The sequence below is a fragment of the Mchenga conophoros genome, linkage group LG3 (genome assembly GCF_057382185.1).
Source record: "Mchenga conophoros isolate Kocher_MC1m ecotype Shallow Benthic linkage group LG3, M_conophoros_male_GT1.1, whole genome shotgun sequence".
In the NCBI taxonomy this organism is placed as follows: domain Eukaryota; kingdom Metazoa; phylum Chordata; class Actinopteri; order Cichliformes; family Cichlidae; genus Mchenga; species Mchenga conophoros.
In genome coordinates, this window is record NC_140528.1 from 73,716,244 (window position 1) to 73,731,259 (window position 15,016).

A 15,016-nucleotide genomic window follows, 5' to 3' on the forward strand; every position below is an offset into this window, starting at 1 on the left:
TTAATTAAGTTGAAAAAAATTGAACATTTTGAGTTTATTACTCCCTAATTATAAGTTGAGGAATATCAACATTTATGAGTTAACATTGAGGTAATTTAAGGCAACTGCAACTATAATTTTTATTTTAGTTAAACTTAAAACTTTTAAAAACATCACTAAAAAAAAATTGTTGTGTAATCTGTTACACAACAATTTGAGTTCTGTGAACTTATTAGGTTTTACAGTGTGGAGCGGCATCTAATAACTAACTAAAAAGAATATAAAAGCAAACCGACAAACACGAGACATTATAATACAGACTTATTATTTGTACCTATGTTTTTTTCGAAATTCTATACCCTAAAAGTGAAAAGAGCTTGCTGCTGAAGTCAAAGTAAACTTTATTGTCATCCCCGCTACATACAGTCCAGTATAGAGAGACGAGACGGCGAAGCTTCAGTTAAGATAAGATAAGATAGAACTTTATTAATCCCTCGGGTGGGTTCCTCTGGGAAATTCGATTTCCAAAAAAGCACAGCACCGACAGAAGTTAGAGTTATACACACACACACACACACATATATATAAATACAGAGACAATATAAATAAAATATACGAAGGGGATAAATAGAATAAATAGGAATAAAAATAAAAATACAAGTGAATTGCACATTTCAAGTATTGAGTCTATTGCACCGTTGACTATTTACAAAAGTATTGCACAAAAGGTATTGCACAGTGAGGTGAAGAGGCACTACAGCTTAGTTGTTCCCTCCTTTGTCCTCCTGTTTCCCCTCCCTCTCCCCTCCAGAGAGGAGTTAAACAGTCTGATGGCGTGTGGGACAAAGGAGTTTTTAAGTCTGTTAGTTCTTGTCTTTGGGAGAAGCAACCTGTCACTGAACAGACTCTTCTGATTGTTTATGGCCGTGTGCAGAGGATGCCTGGCATTGTCCATAATTTACAGCAGTGCAAGTAAACATACAATAAATATAAGAAGAGTAAGAAAATAAATATACACTTTAGGACTCGGGGTAAAGGGATCAATAACAATTAAAATTTTATAATTTACAGTTTGATGATTTAAAGTCTCACACACAACCCGTCGAAAGGGGAGGGAAACCTGCTGCTTCCAAATAGAGCACATTTCATTCATCATGTTGTCAATCCAAGCCCATTATGTATTCATGATTTGAATCCTGGGTTGTGCGAAATGCCAGAAATAAACCCTAGACAAAGTGAATGAACTAAGGTGTAGGTGTGTTAGGTCATGTTGTGGTGATCCCTGAGGTGGGGGATTTGTGTTCATACTGGAGTGCAAAATTTAAACCAATGGAAGATGGACAAGAAAAGTTCAAAGCCATCAGGTGCTCAGTTTAGAAAAAAAGAGAAAAGAAGAGGAGGAGAAATGAGCAAAAGATACAGGTAAGCAGATGTGTCATTGGATAATGGCAGGTCATCCTGAAACAATCAGGGATTAATAAAGTATTCTATTTCTAAGGAAATTATGTGGGTTACAGTTGCTCAAAGAAGAAATGGTAAAAAAAAAAAAAAAAAAAGTAATAGTAACAGACTAAACTACAAGGGGTAGTGTTCGCCCAGGGCACCAATCAGGCTTGGACCGCCCCCACTGATGTCTTCATTATTCAGGCGTGTGAATCCAATTCATGAAGAACATCCTCATTATCCTCTGGAGGAATACTTCAGCACGCATCTGTCTGCCACCGTAAAGGATCACAGCCGGTGCGTATGTGTGGTCGTAGATGAGATGGAGACGAAACCAGGAACCCACAGGCAGGACATACAGCGGAGTGACAACTTCACCCTGTCCATTTATTTCAGCTTCAAGCCTGTCACAAGGAAGAACAAATCATAAGTAACAACCATCAACTGCTGCAGCAAATATTATACTGAGCATTTTTGTATATGTGTGTATGTATGATTTTTTTTTTTTAATTACTACTCATGATATGGCACTGTGCAGACATGCCTCTTAAGGATGGTTCTATATCATTTTCTATCATTACTTTATTATGGATTATAGGCGCTTGTTAAGTGTGGATAATTAAATAATAGATTAATGCAACAGCAAACTGTGCCTTGTTCTCAGATGGACAGCGAGTGGAGAGTGATAGATGAGATGAGGAGATGGAAGGAGGAAGAGAGGCAAAGAGTGATTCACAGGCAGAGCCCAGTTTATTTCCTACAGTTTTTTAAATCTGTTGCCTTATAAGGCAATATACCATATATGGTTCCAAGTGCTGTCACTAATCTTTGCATTTTATTATTATCTCATAACACTGGTTTAATGATATACCATCTCTCCTATATGGACTGTGTCTGCAGTCTCAAATCAACACAGCCCTGCCCTCCAGCAGTATCAGGAGCAGCAGCAACCACTTAAGAGCAACATTGTATCCATCAGGTAAAACATGGACTGTTTGCTTTGCATTTCTGTGAAGCTTTGCCGACACCTTATTCACAAATCACTGTTGTGCTTCAATACTTTTACCTGAAAGTTTTATTCAAGTCAGGTTAACTGAACAAACTTGTGTTCGATTTATTTAATTTACAAACTTAAACTGAATAAGTTTAAATTCTGTTAAAGTGATTTAACCTTAGTTATACAGCATAATATGACTTTAAACACGAAGCTCAGATTTGTAATAAAATATTGTATATTCGTTAAATGTTTGTTTTATTGTTCATTGTTTATTTTTAAGGTATCAAACGTTCAATAACGATGCAAATATTTCAAAACATAGCTACATCAAAGAGAAATGTAATATTCATAAAGATCCTTAGCGAATCCTTAGCGGATTTCTGCAAATGTAGCATCCAAGTTTTTTGGGTTTTTTTGTCTTGTTTTTTCACCTTGGGTTCATGAAGAACGTCGTCATTATTCTCTCTGGGAATACTTGAACAAGCGTCTCTCTGCCACCATAAAGGATCACAGCCAGTCCGTCAGTCTGGTCGTAGATGACATGGAAACGAAACCAGGAACCCAGAGGCAGGACATACAGCGGAGTGGAACCTGTGTGTCCATTCATTTCAGCGTCGAGCCTGTCACAAGAAACAAAACAGGAACAGCAATTCCTCGTTAAACGGCGATTCATAACAATAACCAACAACAGTCTTTATAAATTTGCACCAGAATGTGAAAGTAGTAGAACTATCTGCAGCTGATGTACGAACACGCTTCTCTCTGTCCACCTATTTCTATCGCTCATCTTTGACCCTCCACCTTTTCCCTCAAGTCTTTTCTTTTCACTCTTCACTGACCCTCACGCGGTTTTTCGCGTTGCCTATTTATTTTTACCGCTAAATATTCCACTCAGACTGAAACTCCTTTTGTGACCCGCCCCGCACGCAGAATTAAAAAAAAAGACCTTTATTTAACATAATGATCTAAAAGACTTTGATTGCGCCTGTAAACAAATAAAATAATCAGTTAGCTGTAAGCTAAATGATTCGCTGTTCTGTGAGGTAAAATTATTGGTTGTATCGGCAATTAATATTAGTCATTGTTAGGTCTGGTGAGGAGTGTATGTTTATTATATTCAGCATTTTTGTACATGTTTTGTTCGCAGACCACACACCCACACCCTCACCTACGGGTTCTTGTACACCACCCCGGTTGCATTACTGGGTTGTTGTGTCAACGAGTGACAGTAATGAAGCAATAACCTTATTTGTGTCCTGTGTGTTCTGACCGACACCCCAAGGTGAACACCACTGCTATTCAACCAACGCCTATACAGTCCTGGGTGAAACCCAAATTAATATCGCTGGAAATTTCTTTTCGCTTTTCTCCCGTTTCACCCAGTGTTGGAATCCGCCCGCTACGCTGCGTCAGGATGAACAGAATCACGTTGTAGGGAACCTTGGGCACACTGCGACAGATAGTCCGCTGTGCGCTGACTGCTGGTTCTGTCAGACATCGGCACAGAAATAGAAAGAAGTCTGTTTCTGTGAAGCTTTGCCGACACCTTATTCACAAATCATTATTTTGCTCCAGTACATTTAACTGAAAGTTTTATTAAAGTCAGGCCAACTGAACAAACTTGTGTTCGATTCATTTAATTTAAAAACTTAAAGTTTAAATTCTGTTAAAGTGATTTAACCCTATATACTGCATAATATGACTTTAAACACGAAGCTCAGATTTGTAATAAAATATTGTATATTCGTTAAATGTTTGTTTTATTGTTCATTGTTTATATCAAACGTTCAATAACGATGCAAATATTTCAAAACCTAGCTACATCAAAGAGAAATGTAATATTCATAAAGATCCTTAGCGGATTCGGGCAAGACGCGAAAAACATATTTACATTTCTGCAAATGCATCCAAGTTTTGTTTTTTGTTGTTTTGTTTTTTTCACCTTGGCTTCATGAAGAACGTCGTCATTATTCTCTTGAGGAATATTTGAACAAGCTTATCTCTCCCGCCATAAAGGACCATAGCTAGTCCGTCAGTTTGTTCGTAGATGAGATGGAAACGAAACCAGGAACTCAGACGCAGGACAGCCAGCGGAGTGGAACCTGCATGTCGATCCATTTCAGCTTCAAGCAAGGAACAACAAATCATGAGTCACAATCATCAACTGCTGCAGCAATTCCTCGTTAAACGGTGATTCATAACAGTCTTTATAAATCTGCGCCAGAATGTGAAAGAAGTAGAACTATCTGCAGCTGATGTACGAAAACGCTTCTCTCTGTCCACACAGCAAAATCTCCAGTGTTAAATTAACACTGGAGAGTGTCTGAGTCCACACCTCTGAGTATTAAATACAACACTGTTGAGTGTTAAATTAACACTTTTGACAGTGTTGTATGTTTAAAAGTAACCTAGTCAGGTTTGAAGATTAACAATGGCTAACACTGAGCAGTGCTGATTTTCTAACACTGGAATATTTCTAACATTTTGAGTTATTTTCCAGTGTTAGAAAATCAGCACTGCTCAGTGTTAGCCATTGTTAATCTTCAAACCTGACTAGGTTACTTTTAAACATATAACACTGTCAAAAGTGTTAATTTAACACTCAGTGTTGTATTTAACACTCAGAGGTGTGGACCCATATATACCCTCTCCAGTGTTAATTTAACACTGGAGATTTTGCTGTGCACCTATTTCTATCGCTCATCTTTGAGCGATCAACGAAAAAGCAGGCTGGTGAGGGAAAAGCCCTTTCCCCTCACCAGGGAGGGAATTTTCATAATAGACTTTGTCTGAATATACCAATACTCCCCTTTTCCCTCACCAGGCTTTTTCCGACTTTAGTCGTCTGTGACTGAATAACTTTTCGACTTCTGAATCTCAAACGTCAACAGGTATGGAGTAAGCAAGGCTTTTCAGCTTTTTAGAAGTTAATCTTGGCACATTATACAATTTCAAATATGAAGAGACTGAGAGCCAGAGGAGAACGTTTGTCCGTGTCCTATAGTCCCAGTCTAATGATTAACTCTCTCTGCTGAACTAACACTGAAATAACTTCCAAGAAAACATCTTCAACAGCGACCACAGATTCAGTGCAACAAATAAACATTAAAGGGAAAAAGTAAAAATAGCAGAAGTTCGCCATTTTTGTAGGAACAATGAACTAAAGTCGCTTACCTTTATTAACAAAGCTTAAGATATTGATCCTTTTCTTATTTCGTCTGTTTCAGCCTTTATAAGCGCCACCGAGGTTTGTCTCAGCAGGTGATATGCAAAAAGGGGACAGTGGCTGGAGGAGAACGCCTGAAACTGAAGGAGGGGAGGAGCTGCAAGCTCTTAAATGGTGCACTTACGGTGTCTCCTCCGCTTTGTCACTCTGCACAAGTTTTTTTTCCGACTGTGATATTCTAACACTTTTCGCGGGAAGTGGCTTCCACATTTCCCCCCCCCATTTTTTTCGACCGGGAAAGATAGGAAGGAGATGGGAAGGAGATATCCTCCGTAGTCAGGTGGCCTACTTAAATACCTGATTCAAGTACAAAGGAGCACAAACGTGTTTATATCACAGTCGTAGACTTAATATCCCCCCACTGTGGAAGCTGAAATGTCGCAGCTGCACAAGGGTCATTGAGGAAAAGTGAATTAGAAATATATTAGAAAAAATGGAAACAGAAAATAAATGGTGTAGGGATAAAACAGCTATAACCACACGCGCATATAATTTCGTATGTGTCTGTTACATGTGTCCGTATTGTACAGTCTGGCTGATGATCAAAGACATGGAATAGACCTCCGTCCTACACCATGGCTGTAACAGTGCTGCTAACAGAGCTGGTCCTCTTTATCAGTCTGTTAAGCTTTTCCCCCCCATTCCTGGATGATGACATGAAGCTGTGAGACAGTTTTCCTGTTCTCAGACACATTTATGTAGACGATCGTCTTTCCTTTACAGAATACATTTTCATAGGTTGGTGTTTATTTATTTTTTGTATTACTTATGATTATAATTTATTATTAAATTATTTTGAAATGTTTTATGGGTTTTGGCCTACCAAGAAATCAACAGTAATAATTAGGAGAATATTAGCATATTCAGACATTATGTCTATTGTGAAAATTCTTGCAGTAAAAATTTATATCTCCTGCCAGACGCCTCCACCGCTCACACGCAACACGGCTCCACCGCTCACACGCAACACGGCTCCACCGCTCACACGCAACACGGCTCCACCGCTCACACACCACAGCATCAAATGGAAATCTTTTAAAGTTATTTCATAATATTCATATTATGAAAAGTACTTGTGTTATGTAATGTTTTCTATATTTTCAGAGAAATTAAAATGCAAAAATGGTGTTACAGGGAGATTTATAACAATAACTAAATATGCAGTTTTTAGTTTTCCCAAGCTGTAAAAATTACAAATGAATCAATAAAAATTAGCACCTGCTCCTTTTATGTAAAGTTTCAAAGACACAGCCAGCCACACACACGGTTTTAAAGAAACAGCTATATCAACTAACTGAGCCGAGGGTGGCTGCTGATCAGCTAACTGAGCTGAGGGTATGGAAATGAAAACTGCACCAGTCCGTACTACAGGAGAGAATGGAAGTGTGGTTGGGTGATGATGGCGAGGGTTGCATTTCTTTTTCAAGGATGGATCAAACGATTTAGCGATAAACCTTGGTAAAAAAAATGCTGCTGTCGTTGAGAGTACCAAGTGGCGAGGGCCTCCAGGAGAACAATTGAATCCTCTTTCCCTGGGCCACCCATGCCAAACAGTTCAAAACTTAACCTCGCTCTTAGAGCTGTTATTATTTGTTTGAGTCCATTTATTTTTAGAAAACTGACAGTGGAGGCAGTGGACGACAAAAAATTATCAAAAAAAAATACTACCTCCAGCTGCCTCTTGTAGGGGCTCGCGGCGTGGACTACCCTCCAACAGTAATCCCAAAGGAGCGCGAGATTCTCTCCCTCAAAGGCGAAGCGTGAGTCCGCTGGATCCATTACTGGTCGCGTCGTTCTGTCAGGGCTCTGTGTGTGGGCAGGCAGAGAGGAGGATCCAAGCGCAGGACTGGAACACAGAATTGTAAATCAAAACCTCAGCTTTATTGCTGACATGAAAACCAAACGTGAAGTGCCGTGAATACAGAAACCAAAAAACACACAGGCATAATCTGACGGTACGACACGACACTGAGCACAGGAAAACACAGGGCTAATATACACAGGGTGGGAATCAGGGAATGGGGAACAGGAGGGAGACACAGCTGGGAGAGATCGGGGTTAACGAGACGGGGGGAACCAAGCTGCACACACTAACATAAGACAAAGACTTTCACAATAAAACAGGAAACATGAATTACTAAACAAGCACGCAGACTTGACACTGAGAGACAGACAGACAGAGAACGACACATGGAACCTGAACTAAACTAAACGTGAGATATAACCGAGAACAAATCCTTAAGCACGGATAAACAGAAACAAGAAACTAATAATAATCATCATCACTACGAGAATAAGAAAACAATCCATGAAGCAGAATTAAACCGAAATATAATAAACTCAAAATACTGGGTCCAACGGACCCAGAACCGTGACAAAAACTTTGTACCATCTCTGGGAGCTGCCAGGATCTAGAAAAAGCTCCTCTACTGAGACAAACCCAGTGTGTAGATGAGATGAGGAGATGGAGGAAGAAGAGTGAGTCACAGACAGACCGTAGTTTATTTCCCACAGTTTTATTAATCTCTTGCCTCATGATTCCAAGTGCTGTCATTTTATAATTATTATCTCATAACACTTGTTTAATCAGATACAGTGTCTCCTATGGACTTTTGAATGTCTACTTTCTCAGATCAGCACAGCCCTGCCCTGCAGCACTATCAGCAGCAGGAGCAGCAGCAACATTGTAACCATCAGGTAAAACATAGGCTACATTTGCTTTGCATTGTTCCCACCTGATGACAGTGATATAGTATGATACGATTTTATATTAGATTCTTGATTAATGTGGGTTGTTTTTGTTCAGCCTGGTCCTATGTGCTCCTTTAAGCACCTTCCTCATCGGACATCTCTGCACAGCCCTGATTACGTGTATATTGTACAGTCTAGCTGCTGCAGTTTAGTCCTCTGTCCTGTAACAGAGCTGCTCAGGGCCTCTGCAGGCTCATAATAGACAACCTGGTAGCCAAGCTGTTGTTCATAATAGATGTCAGCTTGGCTAACATCCTCCTCTCACCCACCATCTCTTTGCAGTCTATGGGACTGTCCAGGACAGAGCTGGTCCTCTTTATCGGTGTGCTATCAATGGTCATGAGTATTCACACAGAGTTGGGGAATGGCTGCAATCACAGCATTGTAAGATGGTGACAGATATACCCTTAGGCCTCCTCCTCGATTCAGAGATGGTCTTTCCCTTTTCACGTAAATGGCCTCCTTGACTCTGCGCTCAAACCAGCGTTCCTCCCTGTCCAGGATGTTACATCCTCATCATTGAAAGAGTGTCCACTGGCCTGTAGGTGTGAATAGACTGCAGAGTCCTGGCCTGACCAGGTAGCTCTCCTGTGTTGTGCCATCCGCTTCGCCAGAGGTTGTTTGGTTTCTCTGATGTATAAATCATGGCAATCCTCCTGGGGCTTAACAGTGTACACTATATTACTCTGCTTGGGTTGGGGACCTGCCAATCTTTGACATAGTGTTTGGGGTTTAAAAGCCACAGAGACGCGTTGTTTAGAAAAAATATGTCTCAGCTGTTCCGATACTCCTGACACGTACAGGATAAGGCAGCAGTTGTCCTTCTCTCCTGGATCACCTGGAGCTTTCTTTAGGTGCCTTCCCAGCTTTGACAAATATCCAGCTGGGATAACCACATTTACTCAAAGCGTTAATATAAAAATTAACGATCATAAAACTGACCTCATAGCCCGCTGTTTGTCAGTGAAGCTAGTTTAAGTCATTATGCAAATGTACTGTTAAAAGGCTCAGGAAACCTGCAGTCAGCTGAGACTGAAGAAGTCACTTACCGGTAGTAGAATTTCTTCGACTGAAAACGCCACGTCCAGATGAACAGAATCAGTTTTAGGGATTTCCTTACCTGGATGACTGAGCATGAATGAAGACAATAAAAAGTGATGGGTTTTTTTGCTATGTTGTCCTAAATTTTTTTCTTAAAAAACCTTTCAAAACACACATTTTGAAGTTGATAGCAGGGGCGTCACTAGGTTTTAAGGACGGGGGGGGGGGCTTAACCCCCAAGAGATACACACACGATATGAACGAACGTAGTGAATGAGCACAAAATTTCACAAACAGAAAACAAAGACTGAGAAATTGTTTTCCTACTTTTTTGGACAGATTAAACATCCTAGGCCACCAATAGATCTATTGTTTTATTTCAGTCTGCTTTATAATACAGTACAACAAGAAAACAGAGGAAATGTGTTTGCTGCGTCAATAACAAGAAAAAAACTGAAAATAAAAAAGTACATTTTTCTGGCTGCAATCACCAGTTACTTGGTGGGTGGAAGCATCAAAGAATGACGTCTGTTTTTAAGAGTGGCAAATCGGTCAATCACTCTGTTGTGACTCAGATGCTGAAGCGTGTCTTTTTCAATAGACATGACTGCAAGACTGCGAAGTCTTTTCTGACCCATTGTTTGACGCAGCCAGGAGTGCAGCCGACGCAGTGCAGCCGACGCAGTGCACTAAAGGACCTTTCGCACGAGCAGCTGCTGACAGGCACTGTTAGGGCAACTTGGATGGTTGCCCTCAGAGAGGGAAACATGTCTGAATCAAGGAGGTTGTACACAGACAACATATTTTGGGTGGACATCCAGCCTCTGTGTTTTGGTAAGAAAGTTTCTGGCCACCAGAACCTCCTCTTTTTTCAGGTCAAGTCTGTAGTGTTTTGCAAGTTCATTCAAGTGTGGTTCACTCAAGAAGTTCTCAGATTTAGGACTGCATGCCTGGACGCCTTTTAGCAGCCCTGCATCTACACTGCAAAATCTTTGATCAAGCTCGCCAACCATCCGAGCCACACAAGGGAAAAGTAACTCTCTTTTCAATGTGTCTGAGTTGTTCAATTCAGTGCGTGAACCCACAGTTGCCTCCAGGACAAAATCCTCCATTTCCCTCTGTTTGTGCCTTGTCTTGGCACCTGGTTCAGGGATACTGATGGTGTTACACAGGGCCTTGGTTTTCTCATACAGCTCTGTAGCAAATGCATCTGAGTGTTTGCCCTTAAGTGTGTCACACACAGCTTGTTTGCAGATGAAAGCTTCTGCCAGGTCTAAAGTCTCTTTCTGCAGGAATTTGTGGAGTCCTTTGGTTACCGACAGAATAGACTAAAACATCAGTAGTGCATAGACTGCTGAGAACTTGTAGAGCTTTGCTCTGAGACCAACAGCTATGGGGGATCCAATTGCAGATAGGCACTCCAAAATGGCAGGCAATGTCTCAAGAACTGCACTGGTTGATCGCAACTGACATGCCCAGCGAGTGTTTGAAAGTTGCACAAGCTCAGTTTTTGTCAATCCAAGCTTTGCCTGAGTCTCCATGAACTTATGATGATTGACTAGGGAGGTGCTGAAGAAAGAATACACACACTCCAACAAGCTGAAAAGCTCCACAGCCTCTGGGACAGCCTTGCAAGTATTGCACAAAACCAGGTTGAGTTGATGAGCATAACAATGCACATATATAGCCTCAGGGTGGAGCCTTCTAAAATGTGCTTGTACACCTCCGGTGGAGCCACTCATAACGGCTGCACCATCATATGTTTGTGCTACACACTTAAGCTCTGCAAGACCATAGTTTTGGATCTGCTGCTGAATCTCATTTGCAATGGACTGGGCATCAAATGATTTTATCTCTGCTAGTGCAAGGAAACGCTCCTTCACTGCCCCCTCTGACACGTACCTGACACAAACAGCTAACTGCTCTGCCTTTTTATCCCTTGCCTCATCTGCCATGATGGCATAGACTTTAGACTTTGTCATTTCAGATACAATGACACTAGTAACTTCCTGGGCACAACAGTCAATCAGGTCATTCTGGGATGTTGGCGAGATATACTGTGCATTTGATGGGGGATTATGTTTTTGAAGAAAAGCATCAAACTCCTTCAAAAGCTCCATGCACGCAAGAAAATCCCCTCTGTTTGGGCTGTCTTCACCTTCATCATGGCCACGAAAAGGGAGTCCCTGTCTCCCTAACACAGAGGTGACTGCAACAATTCGTCTGAGATACTCTCTTCTTTCGACTATCTCACTCACATTTGCAGTTGCTATCACCTGTGCAACGTTTCCCTGTTTGCTAGTTCCCTGGTAGCTTTTCCATGTAACAACACTGTCCTTATGTGTTTGAGCCATCTCATGCTTGCCAAAGATGACTAAAGCTTTCTTCCAGTTCTTGCAACCGCTACTGACCAAACTATCATGTTTGATGTTTTTGCCAAACACTCTACATGGGAAGCAGAAAGCTGCATTCTGGTTGACTGAATATTCTAACCAGTTGTGCTTTTCAAACCAGCTGTGGTTAAATGCTCGCTTCTGTGTACCAAAAGTATCATGTGGATAGCTCTTCAGCTTCACCTGTCTGGGCCCTGTGTCTTTGTCACCTAAATCAAACCCTGTAGTAGAATGAGTTGCTGCAGCTGCTTCATCATTTTCCCTCTCTTGGCCTGTTTGCTCTCCTCTCTCTGTAATAACTTGATCTTCCTCTGCCTCTCCATCCATTTGCTGCAGCTCCTCTGTCTCTCCTTGCTCTCTCTGACTTGAACTTGCCTGTTGACCTTTTTCTCCCTCAGCCTCCCCTTCTGCCTCACCCTTCAAGATACATTAAAACATACTGAATTGTAATGTAAATTGCTAATATCATGACTTCTGCTCACGCTCCACAGTAATTTGTTGCTCCCAAATATTTTGAAGTTACAAACATTATATTTTGAGCACGCATGTGACTAAAATGGTTGCAATTTAAAGCCCTGAAAAAATTACTAAATTACTTGAATTGAAGTAAAATTAAAATAGAACCCTCAAAAATATGTGAGTCAGGCTAATTTGACTTATATATATCTCTCTTTGCTCTCTCCACTTTCTAACCTTGACTCTCCTAAATAAAAGCTGAAGTTAAACAGGTCTTACATGTTGTACCGTGACTGAAATGTTTCATATTTCATATCCATATTGAGTCCCATAAAATTCTAATCAGACTGTCTGCATCACAAATGACTCCATCCTTTGACTCACCTCTCCAGCAGACGTCTCTCCCCTCTGCCTCTCTGTGCTCCTCTGCCCTGACTCCTACAGGTTAATGGGGATGGAGTGATTATTATTATTTCCACTGATGATAACCATACCTGAATGAGCTCAGCTCGATTTTTCAGAGCTAAAACGAGTGACAGAAATTAACATTATGCTAACAATTTAACTTAGTGCGCTAGCCAGGTTTTTATTTATCAAATTGGGGAGCACCTGGTTCATTATTTACATGGGACTCTCTGCTGTTAGCTGGAGCTAACTAATTGTTACTACCAGCCAGTGATGAAGACTTACTTTCTTGAAAAACTTGCGTATATCCACGATTTCTTGCTGTTTGCCGCATGTACGCTAGTGTGTCCGCAGGTGTATACGAGCGGAGTGTAAAGTAGCAGTGAAACGAGGACTGGATTTTCAGTCATGTGGATGTCCCCTGTGAACAACTGGAACGGATTGGATAACGAAGCACTGACGCTACCTTAACAGTGTAAAGTGAAAGGGACAAACCGAGTTATGATCATATTTATGTGAATAGCGACAGGTTTATATTATTATTTCTTTAAACTCATATTCCTGCATCTTTATATTGAATTTGTCTGCAAGTTCTGTAAAAAAAAGAAAAAAGAAAACAAAAAAAACAAACCCAAACAGCAAATTATTTAGGGGGGCTTAAGAATATTTTAGGGAGGCTTCAGCACCCCTAAAATAGGCCTAACGATGCCACTGTCTCTAACATAATCTCTTGCCACCCCTAGTTTTGCATATGGCAGCGTTGTTTATTAAAACAAGATAGCATTAACACTTTGAGCCAAACTGCAGTTAACACAAAATATAAATTCTAAAAATGAATATATATTGCAGTTCATCCAAGCCCTCAGTCATGAGACCTGCTGTCATTGTTCGGATGTTGTCAGTCCATCCAGGGACGTTAGTAGCGGTGATCAGCCCTTGAAAAGCAGTCATCAATATAACAAATGTGTTGGTTAAATGAATGTATGGAATAATAAGAAGGAAAGTACATTTTAATTATTTATTTTAATTAATTTCCCCCAGGGATCAATAAAGTATTCTGATTCTGATTAATTCATTATTGAAGTTTACACAACATGAACAATGTTCAATCTGTGCAGGCACTGTTGGATGCTGGAGGCCCTTCAGAGGTTCCCAGCTCCTCTCTGTATAAGGGCAAGTCACTGATGGTCTTGGTCACTCAGGCCTGTGAATCCAGCTCCTGACGAACACCATCGTGATTGTCTGGAAGAATATTTCGCAAAGTTTCTCTCTGTCATAGTAAAGGATCGCAGCCAGTCCGTCAGCCTGGTCGTAAATGAGATGCAACTGAAAGGATCTCAGGTGCAGGGCACACAGCTCTGCCCGAGCGGCTTTTTCACCGTCTCCATCCATTGTAGCTTCAAGTCTGTCAGAAACAAGAGCAAATCATAAGTCACAAACACGACAACTGCAGACGCGTCCAAAAAAACCCCAAAACAAAACACTGTAGTACTTTTAAACGAGTAAAACTGAAACTTGGAGCAGCTAATGGATCAACCAAAATTAAGAACTGGTACATTTTATCTTTAAGTTACTTAACTTTGTAAACTGAAGAAGTTAATTATGTCCTGATCCTTCATTTCAAGTATCAACTGCAGTGAAACTGCCTGCATTATAAAGCGCCTCCGCGGGGCACCGTGCCTCCGCGCCTCCGAGGCTCCGCGCCTCCGCGGGGCATCCTGCCTCCGCCCCTCCGCGGGGCACCACGCCTCCGAGGGGGCACCGCGCCTCCGAGGCGCACTGTGCCTCCGCGACTCCGCGTGAAAACTGTGCCTCCAAGGCGCCGCGGCGCACTGTGCCTCCGCGGGGCACTGTGCCTCCGAGGGGCACTGTGGCTCCGAGGGGCACTGCGCCTCCGCGCCTCCGCCGGGCACTGTGCCTCCGAGGGGGCACCGCGCCTCCGAGAGGCACCGCGCCTCCGAGGGTGCTCCGCGCCTCCGCGCCTCCGCGCCTCCGCGGGGCACCGCGCCTCCGAGGGGACACCGCGCCTCCGAGGGGGTACCGCGCCTCCGAGGGGGCACCGCGCCTCCGAGGCGCACTGTGCCTCCGCGACTCCGCGTGAAAACTGTGCCTCCAACGCGCCGCGGCGCACTGTGCCTCCGCGGGGCACTGTGCCTCCGAGGGGCACTGCGCGTCCTCGTCTCCGAGGGGCACGGCGCGTCAGCGCCTCCGCGGGGCACTATGCCTCCGAGGTGACACCGCGCCTCCGAGGGGGATCCGCGCCTCCGCGGGGCACCGCGCCTCCGAGGGGGCACCGCGCCTCCGAGGCGCACTGTGCCTCCGCGA

The 15,016-nt window shown here is 42.4% G+C and overlaps 1 long non-coding RNA gene and 1 pseudogene across 1 annotated transcript; both read right to left on the minus strand.

Moving 5' to 3' along the window:
* Positions 1-2,912: 2,912 nt before the first annotated feature.
* Positions 2,913-7,553, minus strand: LOC146580420 (uncharacterized). Its single transcript, XR_014891267.1, has 3 exons — positions 7,314-7,553; positions 4,362-4,542; positions 2,913-3,039 (listed from the first exon to the last, which is right to left on the minus strand). It is a non-coding gene; the product is annotated as an uncharacterized LOC146580420 (long non-coding RNA).
* Positions 7,554-9,909: 2,356 nt separating this feature from the next.
* Positions 9,910-11,791, minus strand: LOC146580421 (zinc finger MYM-type protein 1-like; annotated as a pseudogene).
* Between the last annotated feature and the right edge of the window lie 3,225 nt (positions 11,792-15,016).